The following is a 9,049-nucleotide window of genomic DNA, read 5'->3' as shown; positions in this document are numbered from 1 at the left end:
GTGGGTTTCCTCCGGGTGCTCCGGTTTCCTCCCACAGTCCAAAGATGTGCAGGGTCAGGTGAATTGGCCATACTAAATTGCCCGTAGTGCTAGGTAGGGGTAAATGTAGGGGTATGGATGGGTTTCGCTTCGGCGGGTCGGTGTGGACTTGTTGGGCCGAAGGGCCTGTTTCCACACTGTAATGTAATCTAATCTAAATGCCCTCTTGACCACTCTATCCACCTGTGCAGCAACCTTCAGGGTACAATAGACCTGCGCTCCCAGATCTCTCTGCTCATCAACTTTTCCTAAGGCTCTTCCGTTCATTGTATAATTCGCTCTAGACTTAGACTTCCCAAAATGTATCACCTCAGTGTCAGTGTGTACAAACACTGCACCATCTTCTACTCTCAGTTAGTGTGCACAAACACTGCACTGTTTCCCTCTCTCAGTGCGTACAAACACTGCACCATCTCCCAATTTCAGTCAGTGTATACACACTGCACAAGCTCCCACTCTCAGAGTCCAAAACTGCAGCATCTCCCTCTCTCAGCGTATACAACTTTCACAGCGTCCCACGCTCAGTCCCATGTGTACAAACATTGCACCTGTTCCCACTCAGTTAATGTGTACAAACATTGCACTATCTCTCTCTGCCTGTCTGTGTACAAACACTGTACCATCTCCCACTCTCAATCAGTGTGTACAAGCACTGCGCTGTCTCTCTCTCTCAATCAGTGTGTACAAACACTGCACCATCTCCCACTTTCATTCCATGCTTTTCTATCTTTGGGTTTATTTCCTGAAGAAGGGCCTGTGCCCGAAACGTCGAATCTCCTGTTCCCTGGATGCTGCCTGACCTGCTGTGCTGTTCCAGCAATAAAGTTTTATCTTTGGGTTTACACTCTCAAAGTTTCTTGAAGGGAATATTTTCTCTTCCACTGTGTCGTTTAATGTAGAGGAAATGAGCCAATCAGATCAGGGAACATCTCGCCTAACTTTCCCGTTGATTTCTTAAAAAATAGAATCAGGAATGTGTCTAGCACGTTCACCTGGCTGGTTAATTAAATAGATTATTAAGGAACAGGTTAGACTAGCGGGAAACAAGCGGAGATACACGGAAATAGACATGGATAATAAACAAGAAATAGAGACAGCACATACAGCAGGATGGAGAGATGACAGAAACAGGTTTCTTTGATGTTGTTGAGAAGGAGACTGTGGTTTGTATGTCTCGGTGCCAGAGAGCGCTCGCGAGTATTTCTTAGCAACAGAATAAGATACTGATCTTCACTGCTCCAGAGAGGAAGGGAGGGAGAGAACGCACGGAGAGGACTGAGGGGCAGAAAGAGCTCTGGAGAGAGGCTGAACTCTGCAGTGGAGAAGCTGAGCAATAATCCAGCGCTGAGACTGGTCAGAGAAGGTGCTAGCAGCAAGACCTCAGGCAGGAGAGGGCACAAGGAACTGCAAATGTAAGTTTGGTGGGAATACGTGGGACGGCCGGGGAGAGGCGGATTTCATAAAAGCTGAATTAAAAATAGAAGCCGGGCGACAGAGGAATGATGAGTCTGGAACACGGTGCCGGCGAGGAAAAGGGAGAAGTTTATTAGCGATTGGAAAGGGTGCCGGGTGCCCATTGCGTGCGGGAGAGCTGGGAGCCAGCCTGAGGATGGGCGAGATACCAAGAGGCGTTTAAACAGGGGAGCGAGCGATCCGCTAGACAGACAGCGATCAGAGCAAAACAAACCAGGCAAATGGAAGTGCAGCAGGATAGGAATCGCTGCTGATTCAGACCAAATCAAAACAGAAACAAAAATTAGAAGGTGTACATTAAAAAGGAAGCAGGAGAGGAGCGACTAAAATGAGTTGAACAGCAGTGTGTTGCTGCCTACGAGACTGAACTGCTAAAAAAAAACCCACATTAATTTGTAACAACAACATCCCCAGGAGGAGCCAGGCAAGGAGGAAAAGTCTCAGAATCAAACCGGGGGGGAAGGCGGTGTCAATGAGGATAGTGCCAGTGGCGGCACTGAATGAATGAACTGAGGTCAGCTCAGTCTCTTGGAGGGTCTGGGGGCCTCGAGTCCTTGTCACAGGGCCGGGAGGGAGTCACTTACAGCCTCCTTCCCTCAGCCCCAGCCGGTACCGGCGGCTTTGCGGCCATCTGATGAGCTGAAACTTCATCCCTGTCTGTGCCCCTGAACCCAGAGCTGAGCATCTGCTGGAGCCCTGCCGGGTCACTGTGAGCCGTGAGGTGGTGCCCATTACATTGAGACCAGCTCTCCCCCCCCCCCCACCCCTTCTCCCCTCGTCCGGCGATGGATCCTCCACCTTGCTCCAAGAAGAGCTTGTCTCTGTCCCTGCCCGTCCCCAGAGAGGGGCAGAACACCCTCAAACCCCCGCAGCACCTGTGGAGACAACCCCGAACACCCATCAAAATCAAACACCGCGGATACTCGGACACAGACCGGCATGTACACCGCCAGATGGAGCGATCTAACGCCGTGGATACAAGTGACAGACCCGGGCTGAATAAATCCCGCATGTCCTGGCCATCGTCCTTTCAAGGGACTCCCAGACGGTAGGACTGGACTTATCTAACTACTCAGTAAACAAGGGTCTAGCTGGCGCAATTTCCGTTCGAACACGTTACTTCTCCATTTCAATTGAGAGCTGTGCTTGATCCCAAATGGTGATATTAATGAATGCTCCATCACCCTATCTAGGGTTGTGAGAGTGACGAAAGACTGTTTGTGTTAGTCATTTTCTCAGCAAATTTATATATCTTTAAAGTTTTTCAAAGTTTAAAAAAATGCTCCATACAAGACCCTGAGTATTGAAGGTTATCTCTGTCCATTGGGGGCAGTGCTGGGGGAAGATAGCAAGTACACAGTGATAGCAATGTCTGTGCAATGGGGTGCATTGGAAACTGTCTCCACAGGGACTGTCTGAACAATGTGGGAGCTGTTTAAGGAACAGAGACAGTGTAGTGCTAGGATACTTGTAGTTATTCTTACCTCTTATTTTTGCATGTGCTTTGAAGATGTTTAAACATGAAAATGCCATTGCATCACTTGTATGAACTGTCATAGCATCCCAATTACAGGAGTATTGTTGGCTTCAGAACACACACGTACCAAAACTGCATACCACTACACGTATGTTTTTAAAATGGCTCAATACAGAGTTCTTTTTCCAATTGTTTGGTTTCCCCTCCTCAAAATGCCACCTTATGCCCTGGTGCAGAATACCTCTGCTATCTTATGCCAAGTGTCCATTCTTTACGAGTAAAGAAAGGCAGTAAGCGTTGCTATCAATTGCCTGGCTTTAGCTCATATCTATGCACCTGTCATTTCTAATGGGGGTTAAATTTCCTCCGTGTAACTCACGCTTTCAAGGCTAATTGTGACTGAGATCAGCATAGAGCCAAAATCAAGCCTGAAGCCTCTGGTCCATCCAGCTCTGGTACACAATGTCGTGATCAAAACATCCATTGCAGAAGTTGGGAGTGTTTTTGGTGCATCTTTCTGATTCACAGGCAATTGTCATAATTGTAATTAAAATCTTGAATATATTCATCATGCTAGTTAAAGGTCCAAATCAATGATGCCTTTAGGTTTTCCAGCATTAATGCATTAGAACCCAGTGATGTGATGTGACAAATATGACAGCCAGTTCTACACTAGCCACTAGGTTTTGGAGGTTTGTCAATTTAAGTCAGAATATTTTTGACCTAGTCTTTTTTCCTCATTAACTGACATTTCTAATTTCCAAAATGAAGTCTTAAATAAAAAAAAATCATACTACACAATTATGTCATTCAACTTATCATTGGATTGTCTATTGTAATTTTTTTTATTTTGTTCAAATTTTCACTAAAGGCCTCAGCATAGGGTTTGCTTGGATATTTTATGTCTCAGCCCCAACATTGAGAACGGTTTCAGTCACAATTATACATCCTGAACAGGAGATGAATAGTAAATGGAGAGTGCCAACATGCTGTGAGCATTTGGCATTTTCTTTGCTTATACCAAACTTCAAAAGATGGGCGATTGGGTGGTAAAAATTTTTTTAAGAAAGATGAATTTAAATAAATATGTGACGAAGTTTGCTTTTCTGTTATGGATTCCTCTTAGAAAAAAACTAAAGCAGGATGTGAACAAAATCAGCTATTATTTTGTGTGAGAATTTCCAGCACTGGCAAAAAAAATCAGCTGTGGCTCCTTTTATTAGTGATTATTAAAGAAAGTGTACTGTTTACAGAGAATTGATTTTAATTATTTCAATAAAGAATCTCTCCTGTGTTGTTCTAGAGCCTTTGTAAAAACCTGAACATCATATATACATAATGACCTTTAAGTATTTGATAGAATAATTTTTGTTCCTTTTTAAAGGCACACATGGAGGTTATATAAGATTGTTAGTTCATTATGTTTACAAAACATAAGTATTAATTGGTCAAAAGAAAATTCAGAACATGCTGAAGATGGGGAAATTGATGGAAAGGTATGATATTTGGGAAAGCATAAATATGGAGTCTGGTAGTTTGACAGATCCCAAGTTGTGGTTTGCGTTCCATTCTCATGAGTCCCCTTTCCCATATATATGTACATTCTGCTTTTCCAAAAGCCATCAGTTTCTGGTAGACTCAAATAATGGACCTCAACAAGTTCTTCTTTAGATTTCCTCACTTCTATAACTTCTTCCTCTTCAGGCTCTGCAGCCACTCACCAATGTTTGTAAATCCCAAAACCACATTATAAGACTCCAACCCATCGTATCTGTTACTGTGGGAGACCATCACTTTACACTTGTTATTTTAAAATCCTAAACTCATGCCATTAAACAGCTGGTATTTCTTTTTCTAGCTCAGTATGTTCTGGATGTGTTCCAGGAGACACTTTATTAAAAGGGTACTTAATACTGGAATCATTTACTTTCTGTGATGTTTTAACCAGCAATGCCAATAAAGCCACTCCTTTGTGAATGTGGTGCTATAGATCATTATTTATTGGTGTTATTTACATTCTAGTAAGTTAGCAATGTTAAAGGAACATTATTCTCATCTGAAACAATCATTATCAGCACATCCCATCTTAGTTTTTCATCCTCTGACCTGGAGCCACCATTAGTTTGCATGCAGTTATTAGTTTATTTGTCTGGGTCATCCTTCACATTCCCAACCTACCAACCATTCTTTGTCAGATTGTCAAGACAATTATAGAGATATACAGCACAGAAACAGACCCTTCGGTCCAACTTGTCCGTGCTTACCAGATATCCCACCCCATTTTAGTCCCACCTGCCGACACCTAGACCATATCCCTCCAAACCCTTCCTATTCATATACCCATCCGGATGCCTTTTGAATGTTGCAATTGTACTAGTCTCCACGGCTTCCTCTGGCAGCTCATTCCATACACGTACCACCCTCTGCATGAAAACGTTGCCCCTTAGGTCTCTTTTATATCTTTCTCCTCTCACCCTAAACTTATACCCTCTAGTTCTGGACTTCCCCCACCCCAGGGAAAAGACTTTGTCTATTTATCCTATCCATGCCCCTCGTGATTTTATAAACCTCTGTAAGGTCACCCCTCAGTCTCCAATGCTCGAGGGAAACCAGCCCTAGCCTATTCAACCTCTCCCTATAGCTCAAATCCTCCAACTCTGGCAACATCCTTGTAAGTTTTTCTGAATCCTTTCAAGTTTCACACCATTTTTCAGATAGGAAGGAGACCAGAATTGCAAGCAATATTCCAACAGTGGCCTAACCAATGTTTTGGACAGCCGCAACATGACCTCCCAACTCCTGTACTGAATACTCTGACCAATAAAGGAAAGCATACCAAATGCCTTCTTCACTATCCTATCTACCTGTGACTCCACTTTCAAGGAGCAATGAACCTGCACGCCAAGGTCTCTTTGTTCAGCAACACTCCCTAGGACCTTGCCATTAAGTGTATAAGTCCTGCTAAGATTTGCTTTCCCAAAATGCAGCACCTCACATTTATCTAAATTAAACTCCATCTGCCACTTCTCAGCCCGTTGGTCAACGGTAATGGGCTGGTTCCATACTCATTAAATCATTCCATTGTGACTGAATACCGTAAGTTGCTTGCAACAAAACCATCGTCCAAACCTATGGTAATGTGTTTTTGATCACAAAAGGATAATAAGGTAAAGCTATCCAATCAGAGCTTACTAATTTTAACCAGGTCTCAACTTGGGCTGATTTTAATCAGATCCTCAGATAGTTTTGAGAGGGTTGATTTTAATCAGATCTTCAGACAGTTTTGGGAGGAGCTGATTTTTAAATTCTCAGTACATGGAGGGGCTGATTTTAATAACATCTCAATTCAGAGAAGGTCAGATTTTAATCAAATCTGAAATCAGGGAGGGACTGATTTAAATCAGATCCCTCAAACTGTATTTGGAGGGTCTGCTTTTAATAGCGTCTCAATCTCAATCAAATTTTCATCAGACCTCAATAAGGGTGGCACGGTGACTCAGTGGTTAGTACTGTTGCCTCACAGCGCCAGGTACCTGGGTTCAATTCCAGTCTCAGGTGACTGCCTGTGTGGATTTTGCACATTCTCCCTGTGTTTGCATGGGTTTCCTCCACAATCCAAAAATGTACAGGTTGGGTGAATTGACTATGCTAAATTGCCCAAAGTGTTAGGTGCATTAGTCAGAGACAAAAGGGTTTGAGTGTGGTGGTCTTCAGAGGGTTGGTGTGGATTTGTTGGGGGAAATGACTTGTTTCCACATTGTAGGGAATCTAATCTGATCTAATCAAATAAGATCCCAATAAGGGGAGTGGCTGATTTGAATTAGGTCCTCACTCAGACAATTCAGGGAGGGACTAATTTTAAATACAGATACAAATACAATTCAGATTTGGTCAGATATTAACAAGGGAGGGATTGATTTAAGTCAAGTCTCAGTGTAGAAGGTCTGATTTCATTCTAATCTCAGTTCAGGGAGGGACTGATTTAAATTAGATCCACACATAGAACATATAACATGCAACTTTGTATTGGATGATGAAATCATGTATTGCTTTACAAAAACAAGCTCACCATGCGGCGAGGTCACCAACAGGCTGTTGAGAGATCATGGAGCTTGTCAGAAAACAAAGATCATAGTCTGTCATGTAGACTTAGATTAGATTACTTCCTTAGATTACTTACAGTGTAGTGGCTTACCATGTAGTGCTCGTAAATCACCTTGCCCTGACTGTGAGGCATGGATACAACCTAATGGTGGCACATAAATTAACCAGATGAATTACACCATTGCTGTTTTAGATTTATTTGCAATACGAAGTGGCAGGACAGACACCCCACACCAAAGTTATTTTAGAGAGCATATCTATCAGAGGTCAGCTTTGCTGGGTCAGCCATGTGACTCACTTGAACAATTCCCACAGGCAGGATGGCCGGATGCTGATACAGCCAGCTGAGCATGAGAACTGCAACATAAGAAGTTACTAACTCAGCGACAAGACCAGTTTGAAAGCCACTCTCATTGCTTGTAAGGTATAGGCTACTACATGGTAAAAAACGACTCTAAATAAATTGAAATAGAGAAGTTCCCAACATCAAGACAGTCTCTGCATTTGCGGGGAACAGAGTCGGATGCTGCCTGAACTGCTGTGCTTTTCCAGCACACTCTTATCTAGACTCTGGTTTCCAGCATCTGCAGTCGTTGTTTTTACCTCAGCTTCCTACAGGACATTAGAAAGCCTGCGCCACCGCCCCCCCCCCCCCCCCCCGTTTAGTCATATTTGCAATCGGATCAGCAAATCCTAACAATGAACAGTTGGTTTCCTTGCTGAATACTCATCTGTCAAAACAAAGGGACAATCCATCATTAGATTATTATTATTACCATTCAATTAGAAAGGGTGAATGCAGGGAGTATGTTCCCAATGATCGGGGAGTCCAGAACCAGAAGTCACAGCCTTAGGATAGAGGAGATGTGGAAAAGTTTCTTCACACAGAGTGATGAAAATGTGGAATTCTCTGCCACAGAAAGTGATTGAGACCAAATTGAATGTTTTCAAGAAGGTGATAGATTTAGTTCTTAGAGCCAAAGGGTATGTGGTGAAAGTGGGAACAGGGTTCTGAATTGGTTGATCAGCTATGATCATATTGAATGCCAGAGAAGACTCAAAGGGCCAAATGGCCTACATCTGTCCATATTTTCAATTATTATTATTTTAGGTCATAAGGCTGCTGTAAGTACCTTTGGATGCTTTATTAAATTAAACATACTATTGACACGCAAACTGTCCCTGTTGCTGTTTAGTCTTCCTCTTGTGTTCGGATGTTTAGATCTCCTCTGATTGTATTGTGGGCAATTCCATTACAATGATGATTCTGCTTTAAGTCCTTCATTAAACAGGACCTGATCAGGTGTACCCAAGAACTCTGTGGGAAGCTAGAGAAGTGATTGCTAGGCCTCTTGCTGAGATATTTGTATCATTGATAGTCACAGGTGAGATGCCGGAAGACTGGAGGTTGGCAAACATGGTGCCACTGTTTAAGAAGGGCGGTAAAGACAAGCCAGGGAATTACAGACCAGTGAGCCTGACCTCAGTGGTGGGCAAGCTGTTGGAGGGAATCCTGAGGGAAAGGCAAGGACTGATTCGGGATAGTCAACATGGCTTTGTGTATGGGAAATCATGTCTCACAAACTTGATTGAGTTTTTTGAAGAAGTAACAAAAAAGATTGATGAGGGCAGAGCGGTAGATGTGATCTATATGAACTTCAGTAAGGCATTCGACAAAGTTCCCCATGGGAGACTGATTAGCAAGGTTAGATCTCACGGAATACAGGGAGAACTAGCCATTTGGATACAGAACTGGCTCAAAGGTAAAAGACAGAGGGTGGTGGCGGAGGGTTGTTTTTCAGACTGGAGACCTGTGACCAGTGGAGTGCCACAAGGATCGGTGCTGGGTCCTCTACGTTTTGTCACTTACGTAAATGATTTGGATGTGATCATAAGAGGTACAGTTAGTAAGTTTGCAGATGACACCAAAATTGGAGGTGTAGTGGACAGCGAAGA

At 43.3% G+C, this 9,049-nt stretch overlaps 1 protein-coding gene and 1 long non-coding RNA gene across 2 annotated transcripts in view; one reads left to right on the top strand and one right to left on the bottom strand.

Moving 5' to 3' along the window:
- LOC122552331 overlaps window positions 1-2,531 on the bottom strand; it is a 32,500-nt gene extending 29,969 nt beyond the window's left edge. Inside the window, exon 1 of the long non-coding RNA XR_006312358.1 lies at window positions 2,448-2,531. This is a non-coding gene — a long non-coding RNA (uncharacterized LOC122552331). The remainder of the gene's footprint in view (window positions 1-2,447) is intronic.
- Window positions 1-9,049, top strand: part of LOC122552394 (cAMP-specific 3',5'-cyclic phosphodiesterase 4B-like) — a 462,527-nt gene that overhangs the window by 138,464 nt on the left and 315,014 nt on the right. The gene's annotated exons all lie outside the window — the stretch shown is intronic.

The sequence above is a fragment of the Chiloscyllium plagiosum genome, chromosome 8 (assembly GCF_004010195.1).
Source record: "Chiloscyllium plagiosum isolate BGI_BamShark_2017 chromosome 8, ASM401019v2, whole genome shotgun sequence".
NCBI classification, from domain to species: Eukaryota; Metazoa; Chordata; class Chondrichthyes; order Orectolobiformes; family Hemiscylliidae; genus Chiloscyllium; species Chiloscyllium plagiosum.
Note: the sequence above shows the minus strand (reverse complement) of the source record. Positions and strands in the feature narration are given on the sequence as shown.